Here is a 16143-nt window from a genome sequence, read left to right as displayed (position 1 = left end):
GGAGTGAAATGAAATCTACAATTTAATTGATAAATTTATTTTTATTTGCACTCATTAATTCAAATATGTTTATTACTTTAACGAAGAGATAATTTTAACTATAACTTTTATACATGTTTGCTATTTAACTTCTTCCAATCTGTGTTATTCTGTTAAGGATAGGACAATGATAGGAAAAGTAGGAAACGAATGGGAGTGTTTCAAGTTTAATGTGCCTCGAAAAAAGTCAAATCGATGGTTTTTCCAATAGAGTGGAAGAGAGATAGATGCGGCGCAAGAGTACAATGAGCGTAACGGGACACAGCAAACGGAACAATGTGCGTAACGGGACAATTTTTCGTGCGTGCAGCCGGCGTTAATCGATTTATTAGACATTGTCACGTCAAAATTTATAATAATCGAAAATATCTTAACACGTAAAAATATTCACTATGCATTGGTCGACTTCAGTAGTTGAAGCTATAGGCCTGTACACAATATACTCAGAGCTGTTCATTCATTGGCTGCTTTCACGCTTTTCATCGCGTCGTTGTTATTCGTTATTGGACACAGGGGAATCTTGCGTTTTCAATGACCGCTAGGATGGAGTCGAACGTCTCGCGTGAAGTCAGTCAAACTCCATCTTTTCATTGGCTCCTAGCCTACTAGCAAGACGCCTTGACGTTTGGCAATTGTTCAACAGATAATGGCTCCGAGCCCTAGACAATTTAAGAGGTGAAACAGAGACAAATTATATTATGAAATTATTTACTTGTATTTTTTTGACGTGACAACGTCTAATAAATCGATGAACGCCGGCTGCACGCACGATAAAGGATGACTAATTGTCCCGTTACAAACATTTTCATGTTACGCTTTGTCCCGTTCCGCTCGTTGTACGCTTGCGCCGCATCTATCTCTCTTCCACTCGATTGGAACAACCATCGATATGACTTTTTCGAGACACATTAAACTTGAAACACTCCCATTCTTTTCCTACATTTCCTATCATCGTCCTATACTTAACAGAATAACATAGATTGGAACAAGTTAAATAGCAAACATGTATAAAAGTTATAGTTAATATAATCTCTTCGTTAAAGCAATAAACATATTTGAATTAATGAGTGCAAATAAAAGTAAATTTATCAATTAAATTGTAGATTTCATTTCACTCCTTCTTTGTATCCATACAAAATAGTGATAATTCAATAAAAATGATTCAATTTTATTCATAAAAGTATGCAATCATTTCATCAATGTTTTGTTATGACGTCACGTCAAACTATCGTCCGTAAACCGACTTTACAGACAACCACTTTTCTCTCCTTTTACCAGCCCTTAGGTGCCCCATATAACTAATAATACTCAAGCAATCACACATTGCCTTCCATGGAGTTAGGAATGCCAGCAGGAGACAGCATGCTGTGACGTAGGTGAATACACTTTTATTTTAACTTCGCCATGGACATATTTTCCGCTCGAAACATTGCGAAAATGATGTTTGATCATGTCTGATGATTATTAGTAAGTATTAATTAAAATCTCCGTCGTTAAACATATTCACTTTCATTAAAAACAATATCTGTAAAAAATGTTTCCACAATACAATAATTACACTTTCGGCACTGTTTCAGGCGTCTAACCAACATGATGCAGGCTATAATCTGATAAAAAAATAGCTAAATGGCTTCACCAGGTTACAATGTATTCATGCTAACATGGCCACCTCCTGATGTATTCGCATCAACTATTTGTATCGATGTATGCCAACATATTTAGTTATCGTCCCGTTATTTTTGAACAGTCTTCTACAACATCGGTTTTTAGAAATGTGTTATATGCCTTTCTCTGCTTACCAGCCACTCTTATCTATCGTAAGCTTTCGATAAAAAATAGATGACTTGATTTATAGCTAATTATTAGTTTGGCTGCATGCGCGTGAATTGAGAAGTTTAAGATGTTTTAGTATAGATTTGAAAATGATGTTCCCTTGAATACCAATCCATATAAAAAAAGAAAGTAAATTTTAATTACTTAATCATTTATAGTTTTGTCACGTCTCACTTTCAGAGGGGGGGTTCAATTCTTCAAAAATGTAGCTCTGAACATAAGAAACTCAAAACATTAACTAGCCATAGAGCATCTCACTGAGGATTGAATCTTAGTAGGTGTATTCTTATACAAGAATAGAAAATCAGGATACTGAGAAAAAAATAAGAGTAACCTAAAAACAATAGAACAATCACATTTATTTATAACAATTAAATAAAGCTGACAAATAATGAGGCACCTTCCATGTCCGCTACCAGCCTTATAGATATTCCGACAGAAAAACAATAAACCATATATAAGATTTTCTTAGTAGTACTAACACATTAACATAATCGTAATAATTTCCTCCAGGCCACCCAGTGATACCAAGCTTCATTAGCTCTTCCACAACTTCATTTTTAAAATTTATTAAGAACATCCACTACCTTGAAACGGATTTTAGAAATTATTTAGTTTAAGTTTATAACGTCATCATTTACATGAAAAGACAAGGATCGTGATGCAAACAAATTACCGAGTTATACTTGAAAATAAAAAGGGAACGGTAGTGCTCAACGTATTACACGTTAAAACCACTAAGTTTCTAAGAACAAATTATTTATAAGAGCAAATAATACACCAAACGAGAATTTTTAAAGTTAACTACGAAGAAACACTGAAGGCTAAGAGTCCGGCATCACTCAGGCGCCATTTCCGATAGCACTCACCTAACCATTACCAAGTCGCCGCGCGGCCGGGCAGCATGACAGCCTTCCACAGGATTACCGCCTGTGAATAAACATACTGTCCTAATTTAAATCTTAATTTGGCCATCTTATTAAGTTTCTGAACTCTTCCTGAGACTCCTGTAAAACCTCTTGGTTCTGCGGATTTCCAACAACTTTTCGGTACTAATCTATCCTCAATTAGTGATACCGCAGCTCCTGTATCGATAAAAACGGGGATTTCTTTTCCGAACATTTTTGTCTTCTGACTTAAATTAAACGACTCGTGGCCTCTGGCGTCGGCCATAGCTTCTGCCCGAAAGCTTGAATTCCTACATCACGAACGAACTAACAACTCGTGACCACAGGTGAGACGCATAGCCTCCGCCTGAGTGAGCCCCGAGTCACCACTCACTTGCGCTTAAATTCGCGCGCCCTGCCGCGCCTACCATAACAAAAGCTCGTTATTGAAGTCAAATTTACTAAACAACTAACTAGAACATCTGGGAAGACTACCCCCCCTCTACCCCGATGTGCAGGCCACACCGCGCGGCTTGTTACGACAGCGCGCCCCAGTAACTGCGGCCCGTGGCTGCGCCAGCGCGCGGCCAAACAAACAAACAAAATTCTGCAAGCCCGCAGCGCGCCGCGCCGGCCCCGTGCCCCAATTACATGGTCACGCCACTTGCGCTGACGAGTGAACAGAGCAGCCAGCCCAGAGTCCCGTCAGTAAAGTCCCTAAATTTGATTTCAACAACCCTGCAAAATTTCAACCCGCGACATAACCCTCCCCTCACAGAGCTCGAGCCCCATCGAGCTACCTCAAAATTACAAATTGTCTTTTTCCATTAAACCATAACTATAAATTCCTCATTTCACAAAAATAATAATTTTCTTAGTTCCTTGCTGTCTGAACATACATCTAAATTCTGCATAAGATTTATTTTAAAACAACAAGTATTCATAAAATTAAATGTAAAACTTTTATCTGGTTTGTTCTCACAGGAACCTTCAGAGGCTCGAGTTCTCAATTCTAAAAAAAATTGTTCTGTTAGTGAAGCTCTCTTTACAAATTAAATTAATGTTCTTAGTTTCTCAGTATTCGTTAAACAATGTGCAAATTCTTGATAATTATTATTATTTTTTTTTTTCGGTTTCCGTTTATTACCATACTTCTTTCGTTCTTCAAAAAAAATTAAGTGTCCTTACAGTGTTTCAATTAATTAAACTCTTATCTCGTGAAGGTTGGTGCAACTCCTCGAAGTCAGTGTTGTCGAGAAGAGTAGCTCCCTGGGCTGGCCATCAGCAAACACCACTCAACTCCAACAGCTACTGGACTGGCTTCCAGGGCAGCTCACAACTTCTCCCCACATCTGCTTCGGAGTTGTGCCATCCTCATCACGAACAGATTACAATTCTGAAACATCATCAACAGGCATTACCATCACGCCTGACAAATACAAAACTAACTACTAAACTGCAATCGATGGGCAAGGATGCAAACACACAAAAAAATAAAATTAATTAATTCAACTGCTAACATAAAGTATCCCACCCTTAGCATAATCTAATCAGGCAAATAATTTGATAGGAAAAACTTAAGGAAGGGAAACATGACCTCCAATGATTTTCCCTAACTCTTGAGTCTTGATCTTCTCTATACAGCAAATAGTCCCCACGAAGTAACTGGGTTGAAGGTCAGTTCACATGACCCACCCATAACCTCTTCTACTCTTCTTTTCTTCTGGGGGCAACCACAATGCCCACCAATCTCTCTCCATGGTGCCGAACCAGCTATCCCATGAGAGTAAACAACGTAGTCAATAGGAGCGCAGAGGGGAAACACCAATCTCTGGCTTGTCGAGTCATAAAACTGCTTTATCTTCTTCTTCTTCTTCTTCTGTTAGTTGTAATAGAAGGCCATGTTAGGGAGGTTATAGGGAAAAAGAGTGGCCAATTCCCACCCCATCACCCACCTAGATCATGACTAATTAACTTTTAAACTTTCTATTTCAAACAAATAAAAAAAAAACATTTTTTTTTATTCAAACTTTTAAACTATAATTACTTTTACTTCATAACCTCAAAAGCAAATCAATAATTCTAAATGAAATTGTGATTTACTGCATCCTTGTTCCATCCGATCTGTTTGTTTATAACCTTTCTGGTAAAGTATAAAATTTTCAAACATTACTAATTCAAAAAAAAATTAAATTCTGGTGTCCTTTGAGTTACAATTAAATTTACTATTTCTTAGCTTGAAATAATTTAAGTTTTCAAAACTATTTCATTGTCTAATTCACAACACCTAAAAATCAACTCAAAACAACAAATCATCAAAATCAATAAGATCATCTGACCTACCTATCAGTACGGTGAACTTGAACTGTTCGTACACATTTATAATAAGCTATTGTATTGAAATTCCAACCTAAATAAGGTTTTAAAAAAAACTACTAATCCCTCTGTAAATTAAGAAAATTAACTTTAAAAATTAAACTTAAGGTATTAGTTCTTTTTGACAGCTACCACAACTCACTAGTTCCATTACATTACTATAACCTAAAAAGTTCTGTAAATAATGTTTATAACAAAAAAAAACTCCAGTTATTGTCTTCCATAAAAAAAAATAAAACTTTACATGACCTTATTAATCTCCACTTGTAAGTCCATGGCTGCCAGCTTTCTCTTCTCTTGAATCTTCAGTCTTGGCTCTTGTTTCAGTGATCTTGTATCTTGTCTCTCGAACTCTTGTCATCTTGTAAACTGGACTGCTGCTCAGCTCATCTTAAGGAATCTGTAACAGTTTCAAAAATACATGTTAATTTAAATTACATAATTCCTGTTCTTTGGTCCTAAAAAAAAATTGTATTATTAGTACACATTACCCTGAAACAACATTATTATTCATTGTTTATTACTTAAAAAAAATGCTTTACCATAAAATCCTTTTTTGTTCTTTTCATTAGGCCTATTTATTTTCCTTCTTCTTTATTAAATTCTGCTTCAAATGTTAATCCTAACTTAAGACCTACCATCTATTTATTATTCATTACCTACATTATTTATGTTACCCTAAAATTCCCATAAGTTTCTAATACTTCCTATCAAAGACATTCTCTCTAAAAAAAAATTTACTTGTGACTCTTAACTTAACAAACTTAAAAAAAACTTTTACACTAGACTTAACTTATTATTCATTCTTAGTTACTAAATTTCTATTTGTAAACTTTAGTACTTACAAACAAAAACTGCCTATTTCTCTCTACCTCTTAATCTCTTTCAATTATTACAATAATAATGTTACCTTGCATCTTTAAACTTTCTTCTTTTCAATTAAATTAGACATCTCATAACAATAAAAATTCTGCCTATACTCTTCTTATGGGTGTACAAACCAACAACAAAATTTCAAATTCTCAAGTTTCCTTATATTTAAATTATGCAATACAAATAACCTCTGTGGTGCCTGTACCCTTTAGGCCTACCACCTTCTCCTCTCACAGCATAACTCTTATTCCTCGGGGTCTGTATTCACTGTTCCAAATCAAATATCTCAAATAAATTAAAAACAAATTTATTATTTTAAGAAAACAAAAATTTACATTGACTTTACTATGGAGCCTGGAAATCTCAATGTCTCACAGCAGCTAACATGACTAAATCCCATGGAACCCCAGGTTTACATAACCTGTGCCCAAAAATTTAAGCATACCAGGCTTTCTCTGCACTGGTTTTACAGCATCACACACTATTTAGGGCCCCTGATCTGCCATCAGTCCCAAGGAGCTTTCCCACAACCCCTCTCTACACAAGCGCCTACCGCATTCCTCTCAATTGGCTATCGGTTTTACGGCATTCTTTTGGGATCCGACCATCAAGTTAGGGCTAATCAAACACTAAACCTCCATACTTCCAAACTAATGTAAATCAATTAAATTTTCTCTGTAAATTCTAAAAATCAAAAAAAATTATTCCAACATGCCAAAGAAACTTCCAAAAAAAATTCATAATCTTATCTTCAAACCATTAAAATAAAAATAAATAGATTACTCTGTTTTCTCCTTAATAACTGTAAACTGTCAACAAATATCATGTCGTAAATTTTAACTATGCTTACTGACTCTAAATCATAAAATCTCATTTGTCCTAATTAATAAACAACCGATTTCCTTAAAATCTCACTGTATCTCTCAAACTCCACTGGCTGAATATCTCAATAAATTCAAAAACAAGTATCTAAACTCTTAAAGAAACTCCTCCCCAATTATTCAAATTACTTCACCTTATTTTATTTCATTACTTAAAACACCTTACTCAAAAAAATTAATTAATTATCTAGCTATCTTCCATTATTATTTATTTACCGAACAAAACTTTCTCCTAAATTAATTTAGTAAAATTCAATTTCACATTAGGCAAGTACACTAACTCTCTACAGCAATGTTTCTCATTTCCCTCCTTCCTAACTGAATCCAATCTTACTTAACCTCCAGGGAATTTACCTCACAAAATAACCAAAAATTTCACTGTAGTGCCTATCTGCTATAGGCCCACTACACAGGGGGCTCTAACCCCACCAACAAACTTCATTGAAATGGTACCCTATCCCATACAGGATAGCCACTTCGGTACTACCATGGGGAACTCCTGCCCCAAACTACTCACAACTCTCAGGATTCTCCTGACCCTTAATTCCGTAGTCAGCCCATCTCCTATGGTCTGCGCTACAATTCCCTTTCTTCCCAGGGCCACAACGCCTCACCTTAGGGTCCCTCGCCCTAATGAAAACATTAATTTTGTCTCTCTGTTCTTTTGGAGTAAATTCCCTCTACACACAAAATCTAGCCTTCCCAGTTTTCTTAATGCTTATCGATTTTATAGTGTACCTCCTTAATAATGTTTACAAATCCCAAAAAAATATTTTTAAAACCGAGGTAGAATTTAACTAACAAAAACATAAACAACTTACAACGAAACACTTCTAGCCTATACATCATACACTTCTTAAATTAAATTACTTACATACTGAAAGTTCCTCTTCTCCTAAAACACACTTAAATTTAAATTTATTTAACCAATAGTCTATTTTCTTATCGCTAAGTTACCGTACAGCTGATCAAAACAAGGTCACGGCCTGTCCACGTCTCCGTATGAGCCCGTGACGTCACCGAATTCCATCAGGTGCGCCAACCCTCGCTTGCGGTTCCTCCGTTCTCCGCTAGGTCTCAGCACCTCCCCGTCACGTGTTCATTCTGCCACGTCCACTGACGTGTCGTTCTGAAACAACTCTCAACATTTTTCTAATTAAAACAAAACATCACTATAAATTCTATAACTCTCTTTTACATAAACTCTCGTTTTCTCTTTAATTCCTTTCTAACGTTTATCCTTCCCTCGACTGATTTAATTCGTACGTCTCGTCTCCTACGCGCACGAAAACAAAACAAACTTCTCTTGAAAATAATTCCTATTTACGACAAAAAACTTTATTTTAAATTATAATTCTCTTAACCTACAATCTTAAAATGAACTTCAATTAAATTAAACCACTTGCATTATCTCTAATAAGCATTTAACTTATAACGTATTCTCCTCACGTAATAATCCCCGATATAAATCTACAATAAATTCAACGACTTAAAACAACTTATCACTATAAACTTTATCCTTACAAGTATCCTCAAATAAACATTTGTTACGTCAAAAAAAAAAATCTCAAAGACTTCCTCCACTATAGACTAAAATTCCGTAATCCTCTCCTCAATTAAACTCTTAATAACCTGCTATCAGAAGCTGAAACTAACTTAATAATAAACATAAAAATCTACCTCTCTCTCTCTCCAGAAATAGAACCTATCCGGCGAACTCTACCATTTCTGTCACGTGGCACCTAGCCGGTGCCACCACCATTTCTGTCACGATTCACTTTCAGAGGGGGGGTTCAATTCTTCAAAAATGTAGCTCTGAACATAAGAAACTCAAAACATTAACTAGCCATAGAGCATCTCACTGAGGATTGAATCTTAGTAGGTGTATTCTTATACAAGAATAGAAAATCAGGATACTGAGAAAAAAATAAGAGTAACCTAAAAACAATAGAACAATCACATTTATTTATAACAATTAAATAAAGCTGACAAATAATGAGGCACCTTCCATGTCCGCTACCAGCCTTATAGATATTCCGACAGAAAAACAATAAACCATATATAAGATTTTCTTAGTAGTACTAACACATTAACATAATCGTAATAATTTCCTCCAGGCCACCCAGTGATACCAAGCTTCATTAGCTCTTCCACAACTTCATTTTTAAAATTTATTAAGAACATCCACTACCTTGAAACGGATTTTAGAAATTATTTAGTTTAAGTTTATAACGTCATCATTTACATGAAAAGACAAGGATCGTGATGCAAACAAATTACCGAGTTATACTTGAAAATAAAAAGGGAACGGTAGTGCTCAACGTATTACACGTTAAAACCACTAAGTTTCTAAGAACAAATTATTTATAAGAGCAAATAATACACCAAACGAGAATTTTTAAAGTTAACTACGAAGAAACACTGAAGGCTAAGAGTCCGGCATCACTCAGGCGCCATTTCCGATAGCACTCACCTAACCATTACCAAGTCGCCGCGCGGCCGGGCAGCATGACAGCCTTCCACAGGATTACCGCCTGTGAATAAACATACTGTCCTAATTTAAATCTTAATTTGGCCATCTTATTAAGTTTCTGAACTCTTCCTGAGACTCCTGTAAAACCTCTTGGTTCTGCGGATTTCCAACAACTTTTCGGTACTAATCTATCCTCAATTAGTGATACCGCAGCTCCTGTATCGATAAAAACGGGGATTTCTTTTCCGAACATTTTTGTCTTCTGACTTAAATTAAACGACTCGTGGCCTCTGGCGTCGGCCATAGCTTCTGCCCGAAAGCTTGAATTCCTACATCACGAACGAACTAACAACTCGTGACCACAGGTGAGACGCATAGCCTCCGCCTGAGTGAGCCCCGAGTCACCACTCACTTGCGCTTAAATTCGCGCGCCCTGCCGCGCCTACCATAACAAAAGCTCGTTATTGAAGTCAAATTTACTAAACAACTAACTAGAACATCTGGGAAGACTACCCCCCCTCTACCCCGATGTGCAGGCCACACCGCGCGGCTTGTTACGACAGCGCGCCCCAGTAACTGCGGCCCGTGGCTGCGCCAGCGCGCGGCCAAACAAACAAACAAAATTCTGCAAGCCCGCAGCGCGCCGCGCCGGCCCCGTGCCCCAATTACATGGTCACGCCACTTGCGCTGACGAGTGAACAGAGCAGCCAGCCCAGAGTCCCGTCAGTAAAGTCCCTAAATTTGATTTCAACAACCCTGCAAAATTTCAACCCGCGACAGTTTTATGCAATATTTACGCAATACACAAAAATTTAAGTGTTAAATAAGTTGACTGATAAAGACCAGGTGAAGCCAAAATACTTAGAAGATTCATATTGTTTTTTTAAAAGAGGAATTTAGTACAATATCAAAATTTTAACGCGAGAATTTTAAAATAACCATGCATATCAATTTTAAAAAAGATTGATGTGTGTGTTAGTTGCGTTCTTGGCTAAGGAAAAGTGTGATATTTATTGGTTTTTATTTCTCAGTACGTCTGCCTTTTCAAATAGTTTTTTTTGAATGAATTAAAAACTTATTCATAAAAAAGGCATGTAATTGAAAATGAATACAGTGGCGTAGGATGAAATGACAAATATACCAACGAAAAATCTGTTATGACAGAGATTTCGTTGACTAGTTAAACTGTCAATATATCTAGTTTTCTCCGGAAATATTATTTGCTACTTAGAACGTTTACGAACGGAGCTGTGACTTCACTTCATCTAAAAAGATCTTCTAATGACGCCCTTATAATTAGCGGAGTTATTCATATGTAAATCGTATTGAGGGAAGTGTACAATCACCATTAGTATCGATAGTGTTTTGTGCTTATAAAGAAGCAAATAAACTAACAAAAGCATATAAAACCAAAAGAAAAAAAATGTAAATAAGCAAATAAATTTTTACAAATAAAAAATATCACTATTTGACACATGCACGTCAATTTGCTGTAGTTGAAATCAGCTTTCTTCAGTCACAGTAAAAAAAGTCTAGTAGATGTGATTTTTCTCAAACGAAATCTTATATTTTCGTATACCGAAATGGGAAATTAAGTCGAGGTAACATAAAAAAAGTAGAAAAGTGAAATATGTGTGTTTGTAAGTAATGTTTATTTTAATTCAATTTGGCATTAAGTACTAAATTTCATCATCTAGTAACTGAATAACCTTCCAAAGGTGCCACTTGATAATTGACTGATGCAACAATATATAACAACTTTAACGTTGGTACTTCTAGTTCATAGGCTGATGCAACAGTATAGAACTACTTTAACACTGGCACTGCATGTTTATAGCCTTATTCAACAGTATAGAACTTCTTTAACAGTATAAGACAATATTGCCTTATCACTGGGCTTCACGTCATGTCACATCCTTGGCCCCGTAAGGCAAATAGTAGCCTGCTGTCAAACACAACATTTTATGACATTGAATAAAGAGATAAATAAGTAAAACATCTTGTCAATGGTCATTAGAGATTGCGAAAGGTGATGAGACCTTAATGGGCGGAGGAAGCGTGAGTATTTCCATCGACCACTAGCGTCGTCCGCCTCGTTTCCATCTGGCAAAGATTCCGCGACATGACCCCGACTAAGTGGGAGGGGAGAGACCCTTCCTTAATATTATGTTTTTTTTTGACGTGAAAACGTCTAATATATCGGTGAACGCCGGCTGCACGCACGAAAAGTGTCCCGTTACCCACATTGTTCCGTTACGCTGTGTCCCGTTACGCTGTGTCCCGTTACGATGTGTCCCGTTACGCTGTGTCCCGTTACGATGTGTCCCGTTACACTCATTGTACGCTTGCGCCGCACCGACAGAAGTGAAAACTTAAAACTTTGTTTATAAATGTGAAATATGAAATAATTTCTACATCAAATGTTGTAATACCCCAAATGTCTTAAAGAATAATTAAATAAGAAGGTAAAAAGATTTGGAAACTCTTAATACTGGGGCCCTCATTTAATAATTATCAAAAGTCAACATCAGAGGCGACACTAGGAGTAAACAAAGAAAATTTAGTGACTCCCTACGAACACTTGGGAGAAAAAGGATCGTTATTATAGATTAATTAAATAAAAACAACAGTTACGTCTATAGACTTCCTTATTTTATTAATCATTGTTCTTTCTTTTTTTTATAGATTAAAATTACCTTCGTAACATTTGTTTTTCATTGATAAGTGATCTTACATAAATTCCTCACAATGACACTTATTATATTATACTCTTTAACTTTATTTACGATAGGGCCGGCCCAGAATGTATTACAAAAATTACAATATTTAAAAACATGAATGAAATTAACATCGCTAACTTTAAAGGTTGTAGCCTACATATAGTCCTTGCAAAACATTAAATAAATTTTCTCTCCTCGAACTGCTTTAACTGTCCGCTGTCTTAACTGGGTTACACTATTTTTGAGTTCGTAAAGAAAATGATAGAATGATGCGGGTATCACCCGGGGCTGTAGGTAGACGGTGATCGAGGAAGTAGGCCTAAAGATGGTGGATTCTGCTTAGGATCCGACTCCAGAGGTTCTGGCAGAGGATTTTGGCTGCCTCAAACTTGGAACCCTGTCTGAAACAGAAGTCCAAATTCAAAAGAATCAGATCTGTTTCCAGACAGTATACTTAAATGGCGCAAACGGCCAATAGAGGGAAATTAAAGGGGGGATGACGTCAAGACTTACCAAAATAGGGTGTTGGTCCTGGCGCTCAGGAGAGGGCGTCTCGTCTCCGGAAACCCGAAACACGATGCGCGGTAGACACGGAAGTCTTCATGATTTAATAAAAAAAAACTAAGTTTCTCTACTTTTAACTAAACTACTGACTGGTTAATCTTAATTTTTAGATAGGGACATCATCCCTATAGTCTGAGAAGACTACATATTTCGAGATGCGATGCCGATGATTCGCCGAAGATCGCAGATACAAACGGTACCAGTCAGTCAGGAGGCGCGCACCGAAGTCCCTTCAGAGCGGGATATCGTCAATATATAATAAGCGCGGGCTCTCTAGAGAATGGGAGAGGGCTCTGAGCCGAAAATTACCGAGCCCACCCGAAGGTGTCCGGCATAAAAAAATATTAGTTCTTACTGGAGTGACTGTGCGACTGAGGCACTATCTTTTGGTGGCGAAAAGAATTACTAATAAATCGACTTGTGGCCGACGAGTGTGTCATTGCTAGGAGTATATGGAGTAACCAGTGTTGCCACCTAGCGGCCCGAGACATAAGGGGGAGAAAGGTTGTCGTTACCTCCGCGCGAGCGCTGGTGTCGGCGCTGCCGACGCCCACATGTGGCGTTAGTGACCACAGCCGTCGCTAGATGTCGTTAAAGACCAGAATCGTATTTGCGGCTGTCAAGCCTGAGATGGCCTTGAATTCGGTTACCGTCCCCAGGAGTTCACAAGCGGTCATCGCTCCTGGCTTCAATTATGAGAAGAAAGGGTGGGGAAGCAGGGGGGGGGGCGGCTTCAAAAAATGCATGGTCTGTGGGACGCAAGGCCCACGGGATCCTCCTGTCGTGTCTTGCTGCCAGTGAACCTTATCCCGATTCGTGACAGAGTTAGCAGGGCTCAGTACTGCTCCACAAGCTGCTGTAGGCAAAAGTAGTCATGCAGAGAAATTAAGTTACCGGCCTCCGACGTGCCTCTAGGCGGGAGGAGAAATATTAGCCAGACTGCTAACCTAGCATTAGGCTGGGAAAAAAAAAAAATCAGCTCGCCTCTGAGAACAGAGGCTGAGGGCCATGCCATAAAGATGTAAGATGAGTAAAAAAAATAAATTTCCAAAAAAATATTTATTCTATAAAGGTTGAACTTGTTAATTTCACATAACAAGATGGATGAACAAAATTAATGTAGCATATTTATAATTTCACTTCACTACACATGTTATTTCTCTATGAACCATAAAATCAGTAATTTGTATTTATATCTTTGAAGGTAAAACTTCCTTGCTCAAGTAATGATATTTGTTTAACGAATAAGAATGTTTTTTTTCACAGTTCATATGTAATATTATATGACGAATATTTGTAAAACAATCTGGTATTGGTGGAAAAGATTTAACAAAAATTATTGCTAGCTAATAAAAGTTTTGTTTGGAAGGAATAGAGAAAACGAAAGGGAATTGATATAGGAACTTCGACTAGGAAAGACGTGACATTTTTATGACTGCAGAAAATGAACTTATAACTGGTGAAATATTTTGAAGAATTATAAGAAATGATAGTAAATAGTAATAATATTAATGATTTGAAGAGAGTTAGGGAAATAAAGAAGAATTATTATTTATAAGAAGATTTGAATATTACAAGTCGATACCAGGAAGAAGACTACGAGTATAAACTACGAAGACTGAAATCAGATTAAGGCGTTCCCAGGACGAAGACGATCAACGATAGGCGTTCCCAGGACGAAGACGATCAACGATAGGCGTTTCCAGGACGAAGACGATCAACTATCGGCGTTCCCAGGACGAAGATGGTCAGCTAGAGGCGTTTCCAGGACGAAGTTTGAAACAACGAAAGGCGTTCCCAGGACGAAGACTACTCGTTAATACTAGGCGTTCCCAGGACGAAGGTACAAGACAGCGAATGGGCGTGCCAAGGATGAAGACGCAGAAGATTCATTGCTGAGGTCCTGGCTGAAAGAAGACAAACCTAGTAACGCATAGTTCGTTACCACGGAACTATAATAACAGGTCGGTTATATAATGATGAATGAATGTCACCACATTTACTAGCTTGCAAAACTGACAATCGGGAATAATTAATATCACTTGAAATCCCTTACTAAATCTTTTTACACTACCAGATTGCTAAAGTTAGGAACAACTTGAGTTAAAATTCACAAAATCGTTGTATACCAGCTAATCCAAGGTTTTACGAACTTTTCCACGACATACCCAACTCTACCCCTGAATTAGTCCGGACAATAATAAATATATTTTAATTAATGGTGTGTATTACAAATTAATTAAAATAGAAGTAATTGCAATGATTATTCATTATTTCAACTTCGTAGAAGTTGTGGCGCCCACAAATTAAAATAAATGATTCGTTCTTTTGTTCTTATCATATAAATACACCAGAACGAGTCTAAGTACTTTCGAGTCTTATCAAATTAAATATATTTATTATAAATAATAAAGAATTTGATAGTTAAGGCCCGTTTAATGATAACAAAATTTTAAATAAAACGTGCCTTTATCCCTAATACAGGGTACATAGTACGTAAGAAAATGAATCTGATTACTAGCATAATATCAAGTATTTATTCTTTTATTATTAAAAAAAGTAGCATCTAACGGCGAGTGCAGTAATAATAGGTTATGTTAGATATTTGATTACAGTTTACTTATATGAAAACTTGTTCATAATTATATTTAAACTTTATAGCTAAACGCCAGTTTTTAAAATTAATTACAAGTCATCTACTCGTGAACTGTTTCGTCGACTGTTTATAAAGTGAAGTGAAAAGTTAATGTGGTTTTCATTGCTTATTACAACAACAATTTAGGCAATAAATGTTAATTATTCTTGCATTTTAAAAATCTGATTACTAATATAATTTTAAGTATTTATTCTTGTATTATTAAAATAAAAATGATTCAATTATTCATAAAAGTATGCAATCATTTCATCAATGTTTTGTTATGACGTTGTCACGTTAAACTATCGTCCGTAAACCGATTTACAGACAACAATTTTTTTTAGTTTTATTATACCTATTGCTTGTTCTCCTGGAAACTGTCATCACCAACGAGCCAACAATATGACGTTTTACTGACGTACACTTTGTTTTACCTCACAGCTCAATGTGTTCTTTGTTATGAATTAAACGATATTATTATCTGACCCGGGACTCGAACCCAGAACTGCTCGCACAGAAAGTCAGCGTGCCCGACTGCAATGTCGTAAACAGTAGAAACGTAATAATTGTACTAAAACTTAAAAAAAATTTAATTTTTTTATTTAAGATTTATGTGTCAAAGTGTGCTTTCTTGTATGTAAGTCTCTACAAAAAGTTGACTTTGGAAGCAATAAATAATATAATTTTTACATTTTAACTGCTGCGTCTACAGAATTTTTTAAACCATGGTTCGTAAAGTTACGTTCTCAGTTTAAGAAAAATAAATATAACACTATATATATACATATATATACTTACATCTAAATTCCTTGAATAAAAATTCAAAGATGATTTAACCAACTATTATCTTAGATTCTTCTTT

This window comes from Bacillus rossius, chromosome 13 (assembly GCF_032445375.1).
Source record: "Bacillus rossius redtenbacheri isolate Brsri chromosome 13, Brsri_v3, whole genome shotgun sequence".
NCBI classification, from domain to species: domain Eukaryota; kingdom Metazoa; phylum Arthropoda; class Insecta; order Phasmatodea; family Bacillidae; genus Bacillus; species Bacillus rossius.
This window is presented reverse-complemented; position numbering follows the sequence as displayed.